General features: G+C 42.8%; 1 pseudogene; it reads left to right on the top strand.

Moving 5' to 3' along the window:
• The first annotated feature begins 232 nt into the window (after positions 1 to 232).
• LOC103112800 (large ribosomal subunit protein uL11-like) lies at positions 233 to 2,561 on the top strand (annotated as a pseudogene).
• The last annotated feature ends 14,236 nt before the right edge of the window (positions 2,562 to 16,797 follow it).

The following is a 16,797-nucleotide window of genomic DNA, read 5'->3' as shown; positions in this document are numbered from 1 at the left end:
TTCCAGGGCTATAGCCTAAAGAAACACAATCTCCAAAACATCTATGTACACTTATGTTCATAACAGCACAATTTCCAACAGATATTATTTTGAGAGAGAGAGAGAGAGAGAGAGAGAGAGAGAGAGAGAGAGAGATAGCAACATTGGTCAGCTTTTGGTGTTCAGCTTTGAGGAGGCCAAGGTTCAACTTTCTTCGGTCGTCCTGAATCCTCTTTTACCAGATGCCTCCACCATGCCGCCAAAGTTCGACCCCAAGGAGATCAAAGTCGTGTACCTGTGTACCTGAGATGCACCAGCAGGGAAGTCAGATCCACTTCTGCCCTGGCCCCCAAGATTGGGCCACTCAGTCTGTCTCCAAAAAAAGTTGGTAATGACATTGCCAAGGCTACTGGGGATTGGAAGGGTCTGAGGATTACATTAAAACTCACAGGCTCAGATTGAGGTGGTGCCCTCTGCCTCAGCTCTCATCATTAAAGCCCCCAAGGAACTACCAAGAGACAGAAAGAAGCAGAAAAGTATTAAGCACAGTAGAAGCATCACTTTTGATGAAATTGTCAACATTGCCCAACAAATGAGGCACCAATCATCTTTAGCTAGAGAACTCTCTGGAACCATCAGAGAAATCCTGGGGACTATTCCATCTGTGGGTTGCAATGTTGATGGCCACCATCCTCATGACATCATAGATGAAGTCAATAGTGGTGCTGTGGATGCCCAGCTAGTTAAGAATTACAAAGGAAGATGCTTCAATAAAGGATTATTTAAAATTAAAAAAAACAACATTGGTCATGCTTATTATACCCAGACCATACACATGGAAAAGCATTATATTATCCAAATGAACTATTAACCCAGTCTAAACCATCTGAATTCTAGAAGATTCAGAGGACTTTCAAGCTGGTTGAAAATAGAGGGCTGTGAGGATGAGGGGTAAGGGAGCTAACTGGATTTCTGGGACCTGTAGCAGTGTTGGTCTGCTCTACTTCCACAAATGGAATAGACAGAAGGAGTTGCAAGTAAATATTCTGAGAGCTTTGGGGAGCACAGAAGTTTGCCGTGTAGGACTCCCAATTGAGATGACGAGGAGAAACATGGGTCTGTTGATTATGAAGCTCAAGAAGCTAAAGATAGAATGTTGGCTGTTGTGTTTTATCAACGGATAGAAGGGAAAGACAGTAATAATGCTTAAAAGAATGATTTCAATCTCGGTTCAGAGGAGATACCTAGAAAACCTGATAGAATCCAGAATCCTAGGAGCCAAGTCCAGTATATTATTGAGTAGAATGAAGCTCGTAAGTTGCCATTTATTTTTTTCAGCAAATAGGATCCCATGCCATTATTCTGATGTACATCACACTCTGGCTCTACTCTGAAGGAAAAGGAAGAGAGGAACTTGCATGGAAGGACAGGTCATAAATATTAGGGCAGAAGGTCCAGGCACAGGAATTAGAATTCAGAAAAAACAAAAACAGAGTAGAGTATGAAAACGTAACCCAAAGGGGGTTGGACAGTAGTCGAGTACACATATGCTACAATGCCCGAGGGCTTGTTTCCAAACCCCCTGGTCTCCACTTGCATGAGGGAAATTTCACAAGTGGTGAAGCAGTGCTACAGGTCTCAATCTTTCTATCTCTCTTTCTTTTCCCCTTATTTCTTTCTCTCTCTCTCTCTCTCTCTCTGTCTGTCTCCCTCTCTCAATTTCTTTATCCAAGATAAATAAATAAAATAAATAAATATTCTTTAAATTGTGTGGTTTGAATCACCCAGTTGAGTATAAGTGTTCTCATGGTAAGGACTTGAGTTTGTACCCTCCCCTCCTTTGCAGGGTGCGGGGGCAGTTCATGAGCCATGAAGCATTTCTGCAGCTCTCTCTCTCTCTTCCCCTCCCTTCTCAATTTCTCTCCATCCTATCAATAAAACATAAAAAATACAAAACAAGATAAACAAACAAAAAACAGAAAAAAAAATGGCCACTGAGAGTAGTGAATCACTGCAAACACTGAGTTCCAGCAATAAACCTGGTGACAATTAAAAAGGAGGAGGAGGAGGAAGAGGAGGAGAAAATTCATTAAATAGAAAATAAAAGAAGGAGGCCGGGTGGTGGTGCACCTGGTTGAGCGCACACATTACAGTGTGCAAGGACCCCGGTTCGAGCCCTTGGTCTCCACCTGCAGGATAAAGCTTCAGGAGTGGAGAGGCAGGGCTGCACCTCTCTCTCTCTCTCTCTCTCTCTCTCTCTCTCTTTCTCTCTCTCTCTCTCTCCCCCTTCCCTCTCAATTTCTGTCTGTCTCTATCCAATAAATACATAAAGACAATAAAAAAATTTTGAAAAAGAAGTAACCAGAATTGTTGAACAAAAAACAGAATCAAGTGTCATAAATTTTATGAAAAGAAGTGTATGTAAGAGAGAAATGGCCAGCAAGATGTTAGAGGAAGTCATGACTAAGGCTGAAATGCTCCCACTTGATATATAACAGAAAGGAGGTCACACCAAAGTTGGCAAGAACTGTTCCAGTGGAACATTGCAGGCTGAAGCCAGATTGCAGTGGGATGAGGGCTGAACATAAACTGAGGATGAAGAGACATGAAGCAGAAACAAGATCTTTTAAAAGAAGTTGGGTTGAGAAGGGAAGGAGGTGACTGCAGCAGAACTTGGAGTGGATAATGATTATTTCAGGAAGGGAACAACTTGAGTCAAAGTTGAATCTATACCAGATCTTCTCTATTCCCAATTTAAAATAATAACAATAATGTATTCATTCAATTATAACTTGCATAGAAGTCTTCCATTTAAGGGGTCCAATTCAATTGCTTCTGTTAAGTATAAAATTTGGAACACCACAATAATTTGGTATTCAGTTATTTCCGCGGTTCCCATCAATCTTCCCATGCCCATGACCATTGATGGCTAGAACCAAAAGCAGTCCCTGGGAAACACACACACATGCACACGCACACGCACACGCACACACACATACCTTCTCTATAGATTTGCTCATTCTAGACATTTGGTTAGACTATTCAATATGTGGATGTTTGTGTCTAGCTTCTTAGACTTTAATGCAGTATCTCCTTTGGGTTTGGCCATTGTATTTGGTGTCTCTTAAAATTTGTGTCCTAGGTGTTGCTATTCAGGTACTGTGTGAGGTGGCCTCTGGTCTGCTGGTCCCTAGACCCCCTGAAGCCAATAGTTGCCTTTGGTGTGCCTCAGGAGTGGGTGGAGCTATTCTTCTTTTTTTTATTTATTCAAAAAAGGAGACATTAACAAAACTGTAGGATAAGAGGGGTACAACTCCACACAATTCCCACCAGAAGAACTCCGTATCCCATCCCCTCCCCTGATCGCCTTCCTATTCTTTAACCCTCTGGGAGTATGGACCCAAGGTCATTGTGGGATGCAGAAGGTGGAAGGTCTGGCTTCTGTCATTGCTTCCCCATTGAATATGGGCATTGACAGGTGGATCCATACTCCCAGCCTGCCTCTAATTTCCCTAATGGAGTGGGGCTCTGGGGAAGCAGAGCTCCAGGACACATTGGTGGGGTCGTCTGCCCAGGGAAGTCTGGTTGGCATCATGTTAGCATTTGGAACCTGGTGGCTGAAAAGAGAGTTAACATACAAAGCCAAACAAGTTATTGAACAATCATGGACCTAAAGGCTGGAATAGTGGAGATGAAGTGTTGGGGGGGTACTCACTGCAGACTATTGTGTACTTTTGCTTTGCAGTATATATATTTGCCCTAGTTTATAGATACGTGTGAACATATGGTCTGTCTCACAGGACCTGGTCTATATCTAGATTTTGGGACTTTGTTAGGAAGTGAACTGCCTGGAATGGAATTAGAGAATACTGTGAAAGGAAAGGTCTCACCCGAGTAATGAAGCTGAAAGGTTGTCATTCCACACGTGAAGTCTCTGGTCACAGTCTGAAGTGAAGCATGCTGAGGTACTCATTGTGTTGATTAGGTTGGGACTGGCGGATGCAGTATTATTTGGTATGAAATGAGAGAAGCATGTGGGAAAGTGCACCCCACCCTAAGGTTCCAGGACTGGGGGAATATAGGCTATATAGTGGACCTGTGCGGTTCCTGCTTTCGTAGGGTTCAAGAAGACAATAGATTGTTATTGTTATAATCACATTATTTGGTAATTGGGTTAACTTTGAAAAATCTCTTTGTTAGGGCCTTCCATATGACCCAGTAATTCCTCTCTTGGGGATATACCTTAAGGACTCCATAACACCCAACCCAAAAGATATTTGTACACCTATGTTCATAGCAGCACAATTCATAATAGCTGAAACCTGGAAGCAACCCAGATGCCCAACAAAAGATGAGTGGCTGAGAAATCTGTGGTATATATACACAATGGAATACTATGCAGCTATTAAGAACAATGAACCCACCTTCACTCACCCATCTTGGATGGAGCTAGAAGGAATTATGTTAAGTGAGCTAAGTCAGAAAGATAAAGATGAGTATGGGATGATCCCACTCATAAACAGAAGTTGAGAAAAAACAAGAGAGAGGGAAACTCACAGCAGAATTTGACTAAATCTGGAGTAGGACACCAAAATAAAAACCCTGGGGTGAGAGTGAGGGTGGATATTTGGCTTCCTGGGGCGGCGGGGGGTGGGGGTGGGGTGGGGTAGATGGGTGGGATGGGACACAGTCTTTTGGCAGTGGGAATGGTGTTTATGTACACTCCTATTAATTTGTAGTCATATAAATCACTAATTAATATGAGAGGGGAAGATTGATTGAATGTCTTAAACTTTTTAAAGCACAGACTTGAGTCTTTTTAATACAAAGGCTGAGTATTTGATATGTTGACTCTCTGCAAAGCCTAGACCAGGGAGAACAGAAGCAACTGGTGGCACAGCTCTATACAAATAATGTCAACGGATATAAATATGGTGATGTTGGGTATTATTCTAATGGTGATACCACTGGCTTTAGTAGATGAGAGGTTGTAATATCTCATGTGTCCACATTGAAGAGAGAAATCACCAACTGTGGCTTAGTGAGTTTCTAAAGAATCCTGGTTGGATTTTGTTGAATTTTGAGGTGATTTTTTTGTTGTGTTTTCTAGTTTCACAGGAGAGAGGTCTGAAACAGTTCCTACTGGTATTCCTTCCTACTCCTTAGCTACACCTTCTGAAGTCCCTTAAGCTCAAGTTTCTCATCTTTACAGTGAAGTTATGGTAATATTTCCCTCCTTCATGTTAAGTGAGATTGTATGTGGAAAGTACACAGTTCAACCCCGTGCTGAAATTTGAGACAACAGGCTTTTCTTTTCCCTTTTGTTTTTGTACTTTATAATTGTAAATATGACCAATACTAGATTCCAGTTTTTGCCCATGGTTGGTTTTATTTGCTGCTTCCTCACTCCCCTGATCATAGCCCTTGATGACGAGCTTAGTTTTAAATGGGAGCCTCTTTCAATTTCATGGGACTCGAGTGTTTTTTACTTGATGTGGATAAAGCCACGTGAATGCCCTTCCTTATTCTAGAGCAGCGATGAATCAGGGCTTTTGGTGAATCTTCCCCTATGTGAAGCTGAGGCTGTTCTAGGCAGTGGGCAGAGATAGCCAATGGCCTGCGCTAGAGAAAAGAGCTCCCCTGAGCTCATGTGTTCCACCTGCCTGCACAGGGAGAAGCTGTTCTGCTGGCGCTACTGTGAGAAAGGTAGTTATCACTTCATCTCCTCTTGGGTGGAGTTTGAAGCAGTGATGTTAAGTGATACAAGTGAGAAAGAGAGAGATGGATATGGATGGACAGAAGTTAAGAAACAAGTACAGGGGGGCCGGGCGGCAATGCAGCGGGTTAAGTGCACATGGCACAAAGTGCAAGGACCAGCGTAAGGATTCTGGTTCGAGCCCCCAGCTCCCCACCTGCAGGGGGGGGTCTCTTCACAGGTGGTGAAGCAGGTCTGCAGGTGTCTATATTTTTCTCCCCTCTCTGTCTTCCCTTCCCTCTTTCCATTTCTCTCTGTTCTATCCAACAATAACAACAACAATAATAATGGAGGAAAAATGGCCTTCAGAAGCAGTGGATTCATAGGGCAGGTAGCGAGCCCCAGCAGTAACCCTGGAGACAAAAAAAGAAAGGAAGGAAGGAAGGAAGGAAGGAAGGAAGGAAGGAAGGAAAGAAGGAAGACAGAAAGGAAGAAAGGAGTATAGAAAAGCGAAACACAAGGGCAGCGATAGATAGCATAGTGGTTATGCAAAGAGACTCTCATGGCTGAGACTTTGAAGCCCCAGGTTCAGTCCCCTGCACCACCATAAGCCAGAGCTGAGCAGTGCTCTGGTATTTCTCTGTGTGTCTTTCTAACCTCTCTCTCAAAAATAAATAAGATACAAAGAAAGAGAGAAAGAAAGAAAGGGAGGGAGGGAGGGAGGGAGGGAAGGAGAGAGAGAGAAAGAAAGAAAGAAAGAAAGAAAGAAAGAAAGAAAGAAAGAAAGAAAGAAAGAAAGAAGAGGGAAACCAGAGCAGAAATTGGACTTGGTTTGGTGTATTGCACCAAAGTAAAGGACTCTGGGATGGGGCTTTGACGGGGCTGGGGAAGGGGGTTCAGGTCCTTGTGTCTGATGGTGGAGGCAGACCTAGGCTGGGGGTGATAGTGTTTTGCAGAAAACTGAGCAATGTTACACATATATCAACACCTATATTTACTGTAAACCATCGATCCCCCAATAAAAGAAAAAAGAAAACAGCTGTGGATACTGACACATATATAGAGACTTGGAAAAATTAGCTTGTGAGACGGGGCTTCAGCTCAGTCTATCCTGACATTTAGTTACTCTGGCAGAGAAGAGGCGAGACCAGGCATGACCTGTATATCTCTCTGCTAAATCATTTCAGTCAGCTACTTGACAGTTCAGGTTAATTCTGAACTGTCCCAACAACATGCCTTTTCATTTTAGTCCTTGAATTTTGCCTTTATATAGCCAAATGTTACTATTTTTTTCAGCATCATATCAGTTTAAATGCATAGACAGTCACTTAATCTCTTAATAATGCAGTAGATTATGGTTAGGGCTTCTTCTCCAGGGGCTGCTGATCTTCATTTTCTTGGGGGTGTCCTGGAATGCCTAAGGAGAGAGAATCCCTCTATGACAGTGATCAGAAGGAGCCCAGAGGTGAGCCTCTAATAAAAGACTTTGGACAGCTCACCATGGTGCTCAGACACACAGGTCTCTCATGAAAAATACAGGAACTTTCTGACTTAGCTCACTTAACATAATTCCTTCTAGCTCTGTCCAAGATGGGTCAGAGAAGGGTGGGTTCATTGTTCTTGATAGCTGTATCGTATTCCATTGTGTATATATACCACAGCTTTCACAGCCACTCATCTGTTGTTGGGCACCTGGGTTGCTTCCATGTTTTAGCTATTACAAATTGTGCTGCTATGAACATAGGAGTACACACCTCTTTTTGGTTGGGTGTTATGGAGTCCTTGGAGTATAACCCCAGGAGAGGAATTACTGGATCATATGGAAGGTCCATGGCTAACCTTGTGAGAGTTTTCCAGACTGCTCTCCACAAAGGCTGTACCAATTTACATTCCCACCAGCAATGCAAAAGGGTTCCTCTGTCCCCGCAGCCTCTCCAGCATTTGTTGCTGCTGTCCTTTTTGATGTATGCCATTCTCACAGGAGTGAGGTGGTATCTCAATGTTGTCTTAATTTGCATTTCTCTGACAGTCAGTGACCTGGAGCAGAAAGATAAAGATGAGTATGGGATGATCCCACTCATCAACAGAAGTTGAGTAAGAAGATCTGAAAGGGAAACTAAAAGCAGGATCTGACTAAATTGAAAGTAGGGCACCAAAGTAAAAACCCTGTGGTGAGGGGTAGACATGGGTGGGGGTGGGTGAATGGGATGGGACATCGTCTTTTGGTGGTGGGAATGGTGTTTATGTATACTCCTAGTAAAGTGTAGTCATATAAATCACTAGTTAATTAATATGAGAGGGGGAAAATTAATTGTATGTCTCAAAGTTTTTAAAACACAGACTGAGTCTTTTGTATTTGCTGTGTATTTGACATGCGGACTCTCTCAAAAGCCTAGACCAAGTAGATCAGAAGCAACCAATGGCACAGCTACATACAAGATACTGGGTACTATACAGCAAACTCTAACAAAAGGACTTTTCAAAGTTAACCCAATTACCAAATAATATGATGATAACATTAACTATCCATTGTCTTTTTGAACCCTAAGACAACAGGAAACTCACATCTCCACTATAGAGCCTATATTTCCCCCAGTCCTGGAACCTTAGGATAGGGCCCACTTTCCCACATGCCTCTCCCAATCCATATCAAATAATATTGCATTTGCCGATCGCAACCTAATCAACACAACGATTGCCACCTCAACATGCTTCAGCTCAGACTGTGTCCAGAGACTTCAGGTGTGGAATGACAACCCTTCAGCTTCATTACTCGGGTGAGACCTTTCCTTTCATAGTATTCTCTAATTCCATCCCAGTTTACTTTCTAACAAAGTCCCAAAACCTAGATATATACCAGGTTCTGTGAGAGACAGCATATGTTCACACTTATCCATAAACTACTGCAAAATATATACCTGAAAGCAGAAGTACACTAGAGTTTGCAGTGAGTACCCCCCCCCAACACTTCCTCTCCACTATTCCAACTTTTGGGTCCATGATTGCTCAACAATTTGTTTGGCTTTGTATGTTAACTCTCTTTTCAGCCACCAGGTTCCAGATGCCATCAGGATGCCGGCCAGGCTTCCCTGGACTGAAGACCCCACCAATGTGCCCTGGAGCTCTGCTTCCCCAGAGACCGACCCTACTAGGGAAAGAGAGAGGCAGACTGGGAGTATGGACCAACCAGTCAACGTCCATGTTCAGCGGGGAAGCAATTACAGAAGCCAGACCTCCCACCTTCGGCAACCCACAGCCACCCTGGGTCCATGCTCCCAGAGGGATAGAGAATGGGAAAGCTATCAGGGGAGGGGAGGGGATGGGATATGGAGATTGGGTGGTGGGAATTGTGTGGAGTTGTACCCCTCCTACCCTATGGTTTTGTTCATTTATCCTTTCTTAAATAAAAAATAAATTTAAAAAAAAGAAAAAGAAAAAGAAAAATACAGGAACATGATTCTGGCTGACTCTTGTGGACAGCATATGGGTCCTTCTGTCCCACGCCTTAGGTAGTTTGCATTCTCTGCTGTGTGTAGGTTTTCTGTGACTGAGACATATCAGTTAAGGTAGTGACAGTCACGTTAAAATATGGGCTAGACAAGAAAATAGATGCCACGCTCTGAGATCCCAGGTTCAGTCCCCAGCACCACCAAAAGTCAGAACTAAGCAGTGTTCTGGCCCTTTTCTCCCTCTTAGCATCTTTCCCTCTGTCTGCTCTTTCTCATTAAAATAAATTTTATATATATATATATATATATATATATATATATATATATATATATGATACTGATGCAGGTGGTCTGACAAGTTGTATATTCAGTTTACATCTCCATTTGAGAATCATTTCTGTTAATTCTTTCAGTGCCTTAAAGGCTGTTGTGTTATCTATAATGAAAGCTATGAGTATGTGCCAGTATTTGAAAAGAAGAAAATAAAAATAGACATTAATGCCAGACTCCAAAACTAGTCAGGCACACCAGCACGATTAATCTTCAGATTTTATATATCTATTGCTAAATTACAGATTCCTAGATCTACCCATAATATCGGCTAAAATTATGAGTATTTATTAAAGAGTTTGATATATTTTTATTTATTTATTTTAAATTATCTTTATTTATTTATTTATTTATTTGGATAGAGACAGCCATAAATCAAGAGGGAAGGGGGCGATAGAGAGGGAGAGAGACAGAGAGACACCTGCAGCCCTGCTTCACCGTTTGTGAAGCTTTTCCTCTGCAGGTGGGGGTCCGGGGGCTCGAACCCAGGTCCTTGCGCACTGTAGCATGTGCACTTAACCAGGTGTGCCACCACCCAGCCCCTATTTATTCTTATTGGATAACGGCAGAGAGAAATCTCGAGAGAAAAGGGTAGATGGAGAGAGAAAAAGAGACTTGTGCCGCACTACTTCACCACTCGTGAAGCTAGGAAAATCTTCTCTCTAAAATCCATTTCCTTAAGTCTTTCCATCTTACTGATATTAATATTCTAATCTATTTTTCAAGTAAATGTGTCATTTAAAAAATTTTTTTAAATAGATACTTGAAACATAGCTGTATAAATATATCTGTTAAAATAAGTAAATATTGGCCTTCAGACTGCAAACTGCTCCAGCTGCTGTCTGCCCCCCCCCCCACTGTCCCCTTTTAGGTCACAGTGGGGCTTCTTTTTATGACTTGCCCCTCAAAGGAGTCAGGGTGGGCACTCTTCCCCCCCCCCCAGCATCTTCTCTTCCCCTATGCTCAATGAATTATGTATACAGCCTGAAGTAATTAGCAAAGACGTTGTTGTTCAGCTGAATTTTAAACTAATTAATCTGACCTAATTCCTGTCAAAAATAATTAGGATAAAAAAAATGTGCTCCCTAAGCAACTCTTTCAAGCTAAAGTGTTAAAGCACAGTGCCTCCTGTGGAGGCAGTGTTCTGAAACTGACAAGTTCTATTGATTTAATGGCTTAGGAGAAAACGCTAAGACAGCCTGCCTTGTGCATTGTCGCCTGCTTATCAGGAGCCTAGAGGTGAAACTCTACTGCTACAGGTATCTCCTTGTGAAGCTGGAGCAGGAAGGTGGATTAACAGTGGGGACCATGACAGGAGTCATGGCCCTGACCGCTTCACCAGTTGCGTTCTGTAGTTAAAACTTAGAAACAGGGGGTCGGGCGGTGGCGCAGTGGGTTAAGTGCATGTGGCGCAAAGCGCAAGGACCGGCCAAGGACCGGCGTAAGGATCCCGGTTCGAGCCCCCGGCTCCCCACCTGCAGGGGAGTCGTTTCACAGGCGGTGAAGCAGGTCTGCAGGTTTCTATCTTTCTCTCCCTCTCTCTGTCTTCCCCTCCTCTCTTCATTTCTCTCTGTCCTATCCAACAACGAACAACATCAACAATGGCAACAGTGATAATCACAACAAGGCTACAACTAAAGTGGGAAAAAATGGCTTCCAGGAGCGGTGGATTCATGGTGCAGACACTGAGCCCAGCAATAACCCTGGAGGGAGAAAAAAAACAAAAAACTTAGAAACAAGTGTTCCTCTTCCTCCTCCTCCTCCAGGAAGCTTCAGAATTCAGGAAGAAGTTTGCCTCCATTTTCTCAACCATTCCATTTTCTTCACAGGAAAGCCGGGTACTGGGTGCTGGCACACTGGGTTAAGCCACATAATACAAAGCACAAGGATCCCAGTTCAATCCCCAGTTCCCCACCTACACAAGTGGTGAAGCAGGTCTGCAGGTGTCTCTCCTTCTCTCTCCCTCTCTATCTTCCCATCCTCTCCCAATTTCTCTCTGTCCTAAGGAATAAAATAAATAAATAAAAATGGCCACAGAAGCAGTGGATTCGTACTACAGGTGCAATCATAACCCAGTCATAACCCTGGAGGCGAAGAAAACAAAACCAGAAGAAAAAAAAAAAAAACACATCTCTCAACTCTTTCCCTTCCCTGTCCCTTTGCATTCCCTTTGTTTCACATTCTTAGTGATCTAAGGAACCAGGAGGAATGTCTCCTGTAATGAGTAGGTCCCACCAATGTGTCCCAAGTAAGCTAGCCATCTCTAGGAAGGCAACAGAGGAGATCAGGCAGCCTGTCGCCCCACTGGGATAGTCTCTGGTTGCTGTCCCTGCAGGTTGCTGCAGGTTTGAGTTTGGTTGAGTTGACTCTCAACAATGTTGGAGCCTTAAGCACTGTTCTGCTGTCCTTTGGCAGCCTCTTGCATGCGCCTTCCACCCTCCACCTCATCACAGGTGCCCCCACCAGGAGAGGGGAGTGCCGAAGAATATATATGTCACAGCAGTGAGCAGTTCAGAGATAGTAATTTCCTGATTAAACCTCTGAACTCTTCCCATTTGTTGCCCTCTCTCTCCGCCCCTTTCCCAGTTAGTTTCTAGGCAACCAATAAGCACTGAATTGCATTAAGCTCTTTATTTCAAGCTTGCAGCTCTGCCTTTTGCTGCATGTTCCTTGGCTTATTTATGGAGGCTGCAGCAGAAAATTCATTAATTCTGTTTAATCTGCAGTACTTCAGTGCTTTGGTTCCAAGCCAGATTACCTGTACCTGTTTTTTCCATGTATAAACCACACCAGTGCTATTTTTTTAATATTTTTATTTATAAAAAAGGAAACACTGACATAAACCATAAGATAAGAGAGATACAACACACAGTTCCCAGCACTAGAACTCCATATCCCATCCCCTCCCCTGATAGCTTTCCTATCCTTTATCCCTCTGGGAGTATGGACCCAGGGTCGGTATGGGGTGCAAAAGGTGGAAAGTCTGGCTTCTGTAATTGCTTCTCCGCTGAACATGGGTATTGGCAGGTCAATCCATACTCCCAGCCTGTCTCTATCTTTCCCTAGTGGGTCAGGGATCTGGGGAAGCAGAGCTCCAGGACACATCGGTGGGCTTGTCTGTCCAGGGAAGTTTGGTTGGCATCATGGTAGCATCTGGAACCTGGTGGCTGAAAAGAGTTAAGATAGAAAGCTGAACAAATGGTTGACTAATCATGAACCTAAAGGCAAGAGTATTGCAAATGAATATTTGGGGTCTCTTTTTTGGAAAAAAATAGTAAGTCTATTTTAGGTATATTCCAAGGGGCCCATGACCCTACCAGTTTTTGCCTGTGCCTGACATGTGATATGCAGGTGACTTAAGTTGTTGTCTTAGGTGATGGTGGATGGTGTCATAGTAGGAAAAAAGGACCATAAATCTGAATCAGGGAAGAAAGTAGCTCCCAAATATAGGGAAAATATATAAATATTGTTGACTTTAAGTTCCATCGATTTGATCTGAGGCTCATATTCAGCTTAGGAACCTATGTAAGTTCGGCATCCCTGTAGGTCTGAGCTCACATCCTGTGATCATGAGTAGGGACATTCCAGGCTGCACTAATTTCAGGAGCCATCATCCTCAGGTGACAGGCAGAGTATGCTATCCAACCTCCCTTTGGAGAATAGAACACTCCCCACCCTCGCTGATCCACATTGAGGGCCAGATCCTATAGGGGCCCACAGAGGGGTCTATTATGTTGTTCCTGATGGAGATGACCAGTGACAGTGGTGAGAGGGATCTGTTAGAGGTCTAGGCCCAACATTTCTGTGTGGGAATCCCAGGACTCCCTGACCAGGGCCCCAGGTGATGGGGTGGTCTGGTAGTGACTAAAGAGTCATCATTAAAGTCTGCCAGTCTCTTGCCCTTATTCAGCTTTTGTGTCCTTACTGTGTCTGACAGGGTTAGCTTTGGAGTGAGTGAGGGACGAGGGACATGCAGTAGGAGGTAGGTGAGGAGGGTATCTGGGTCTAAGTAGAAACTATTTCATTAGGTACTTTATGGTGTCTTTTTAGGTCTTCTGCTTGCTTACTACATTTATTGACTCACTGCAAGCTACTGTGCACTTTTGCTTTAAGGTATATGTTTTTCCCCAACTCCTGGATATATGTACTTATGCCCCATCTCGTGGACACTGGTCTATATCTACATTTTGAGGTTTGTTAAGAAGTGTGCCACCGGAAATGTTGAGTTGGTTCTGGTTGTGTTGATTGGGTTGGGATCAGTAGGTGCAGTGTCAGTTGGTGTGAATTGGGAGAAGCGTTCAGGAAAGTGAGGCTCACCCTAGAGGTTTCAAGACTGGGAGAAATATGGGCTTTATAGAGGAAGGGGGGAGGGTTCCTGCTGTCTTAGGGTTTAAGGAGGAAATAGATATGGCTATAACCAAATTGTTTGGCAGTTGGGTTAATTTTGAAAATCCCATTGTTAGGATTTGCTGTAGTATACAAGACCTTTCCCTAATTTATATCCTGTTATACTACTTACTGTCATTGTGCAAATGCCATTATGTCAGGTACATTCTTTCGATGCCATAAGATATTGAGTTTATTCCAGCTATCCTATGCACAATCTCCAGACCCTCGAGACAGCAGCCAGGCATCAGAGTTGTGGGTGATCCCATGCTGCAATACCCTTCCATTCCCCTGTGGACCAGAAAATTCTGACATGTCCAGACTTTGCCCTAGAGTAGGGTTCTTGCTATAAGGAACACAGCCTGAAAAACAGCCCTCATGGTGTTATTAGTCAAAGGAGTGTACCTGGCAGACAAAAAACAAATAAACATCTATTTTGCAAGCATAGAGGCAAAGGATTTCTGATAATAAGTATGACAAAGTCTGGGATCAGAAACTTCTTCAACAGTAGGATCTGACTGTATCATTCCAGTAGCGAGAGTCATTGTAGTCAAGCAAGAAACTGGACATGTGTCAAATTATCCTTCCCCTCAATGAGATGATTTTTTTTAAGTACTTATATTTTGTGAAAGGATGATTTTGGTCAGTCAAACTACAAATTTCCCTGACTTACTTTTTACATGCCATAAAAAGCAATTTCCAACAATTCAGTAGTAACCAAGACAAGAATAGACTCTAAACCCATTCACTTATTAGATTAATAGGCGACATAGACATAATTCAAACTATTGCAGCAAATTCATTAATTATATACGCTTTCAAACAGGCAAAATAGAAATTCAGTGACTGTGGAACACTTCATAATATAAGCTCTGAATTACTCTAGCATCGACAAGTACTTATTTATTTATTTATTTATTTATTTTATTACTACCATCACCGTCATCACTTTCAAATGTTAGTATGGGAGGAAAAGAATTCTGGATTTCATTTCCTATTCAAGAAACTGAATTCAGTGAAGATTTATAGACCCAGTAGGTCAAACTGCTTCTTAATATTTTTTTTCTTTTTTATATATAAGGGTACTTGGAAAACATTTTGCTTACTCCTTACGCAACTGTTGAAGAAATGTCTTCTTCTAACTAATAATACCATCTGCTCTAATGAACGAACTATCTCATGTGTGCCAGGAACTATGCTGTCCTCTACTGTGAAGCATTTTAAATTATGAATTGTAGCATCTGTAGAAATGAGTTTTCCAGAAAAAAAAAAAAAGATACGTAGGTGAGAGATTTTTCACAAAAAGAACACACGTTTACTGACTGCAAGGCAGGTCAAGAAATTGATAATTGCTTGCTCCCTGGAATCATGAGGCAACCCCAGCTTCTCTCCAAGTTCCCTCCTCCCCTCCTCTCTACAACTCTTCCTCCAGAAATCATGACTAATTCTTGGCTTTTCTTTATAGTGGTGAGACTATAATACATCCAAATTGTTCTTATTTATTTATTTATTTTAGTAAGTCATTTTGCAGCTTTGGGCTCTCATGCATACACGACTTCACTACTCCCCCAGCTGATATTTTTATTCAGATAAAGAAGGGACCAGGTGATGGTGTGCCTGGCTGAGCGCACATGGTACAATGGTCAAAGACCCAGGTTCAAACCCCAGTCCCCAACTGCGGGGGAAAAGCTTTGCCAGTGGCGAAGCAGGGCTGCAGGTGTCCCTCTGTCACTCTCCCTCTCTCTGTCTCCCCTTCCTCTCAATTTCTGGCCATCTCTAATAAATCAAAAAATAAAGATAATAAAAATAAAAGAGAGAGGGAGATGCATTGTGCATGGGAGCTTCTCTTGGTTCCATGGCATCTCCCATGTGGTGTTGGGGTTTGAACCTGGGTTGACTGTGTGGAAAGGCAGGTTCCCTAACCAGTGGGATAGGTAGCTTCTTGGCCCTTTGTTAAGTCTTCTATAAACTCAAATAAGGTGAGTCATGGTGATATGTATGTTTTTGCCTATCTTTTACTCAACTCTGTATTTGTAATATCTACTCATGATCGAATTTCTGGCATTATTTGCTTCATTTTCATGTTATCTTATAAGTCCCACATGTCACTCTATTGTTGAAACGGTCCGGCCTTTATTCATTTGAGAGAGAATGGCATTTGGCTTTTTTACTGTTATGCATAACACACCTTCACATTCTTATGTCTGTCTCTTGCCACACTAGTGTAAGTCTCCAGTTCTATTTGGTATTGTGTTAATCAGATACCCATACTTCTGTGTAAGTCTCCAGTTCTATTTGGTATTGTGTTAATCAGATACCCATACTTCTGTAGAAGTTAAAAGTGTATTATTATGGGCCCAGGCGGTAGTGCACCTAGTTAAGGGCACACATTCCATGCACAAGAGCCCAGGTTCAAGCCCCCTGGTGCCCACCTGTAGAGGGGAAGCTTTGCAAGTGGTGAAGAGGGTCTGCAGATGTCTCTCTGTCTCTCTCCCTCTCTCTCTCTCTCTCTCTTTCCCCTCTCAGTTTCTCTCTGTCTCTACCCAATAATAAATAAATAAATATATATTTTTTAAAAATTGCATTACTATAAAAAGTTTGGAAGAGATCTTCAGAGATGCTCAGTGGTTAGAGCATTGAACTCAAAAGCATGAGGTCCCAAATTAGATTACTGCATCATATGTGCCAGTGATGCTCTGCTTCTCTCTCTCTTCCCCCCTCTCCCTGACCCTCTCTCCCTCACCCTACCCCTCTCCTTCCTCTTTCCCCTCCCCTCCCCTTCCCCTCCCTACTCCATCTTCCTCTCTCTCTCTCTCTTTCTCCTCCCCCTCTCCCTTTCCCTATTTCTCCCTCTCTACCTCTCCTACTAGTAAATAAATCTTCGTTTTAAAAGGTGGGAGGACAGATTTGAGATACCACAACAGAAATAGATACACTAAACTGGTTACCTAACTGAAG

Source organism: Erinaceus europaeus, chromosome 21, assembly GCF_950295315.1.
Source record: "Erinaceus europaeus chromosome 21, mEriEur2.1, whole genome shotgun sequence".
NCBI classification, from domain to species: domain Eukaryota; kingdom Metazoa; phylum Chordata; class Mammalia; order Eulipotyphla; family Erinaceidae; genus Erinaceus; species Erinaceus europaeus.
This window is presented reverse-complemented; position numbering and strand designations above follow the sequence as displayed.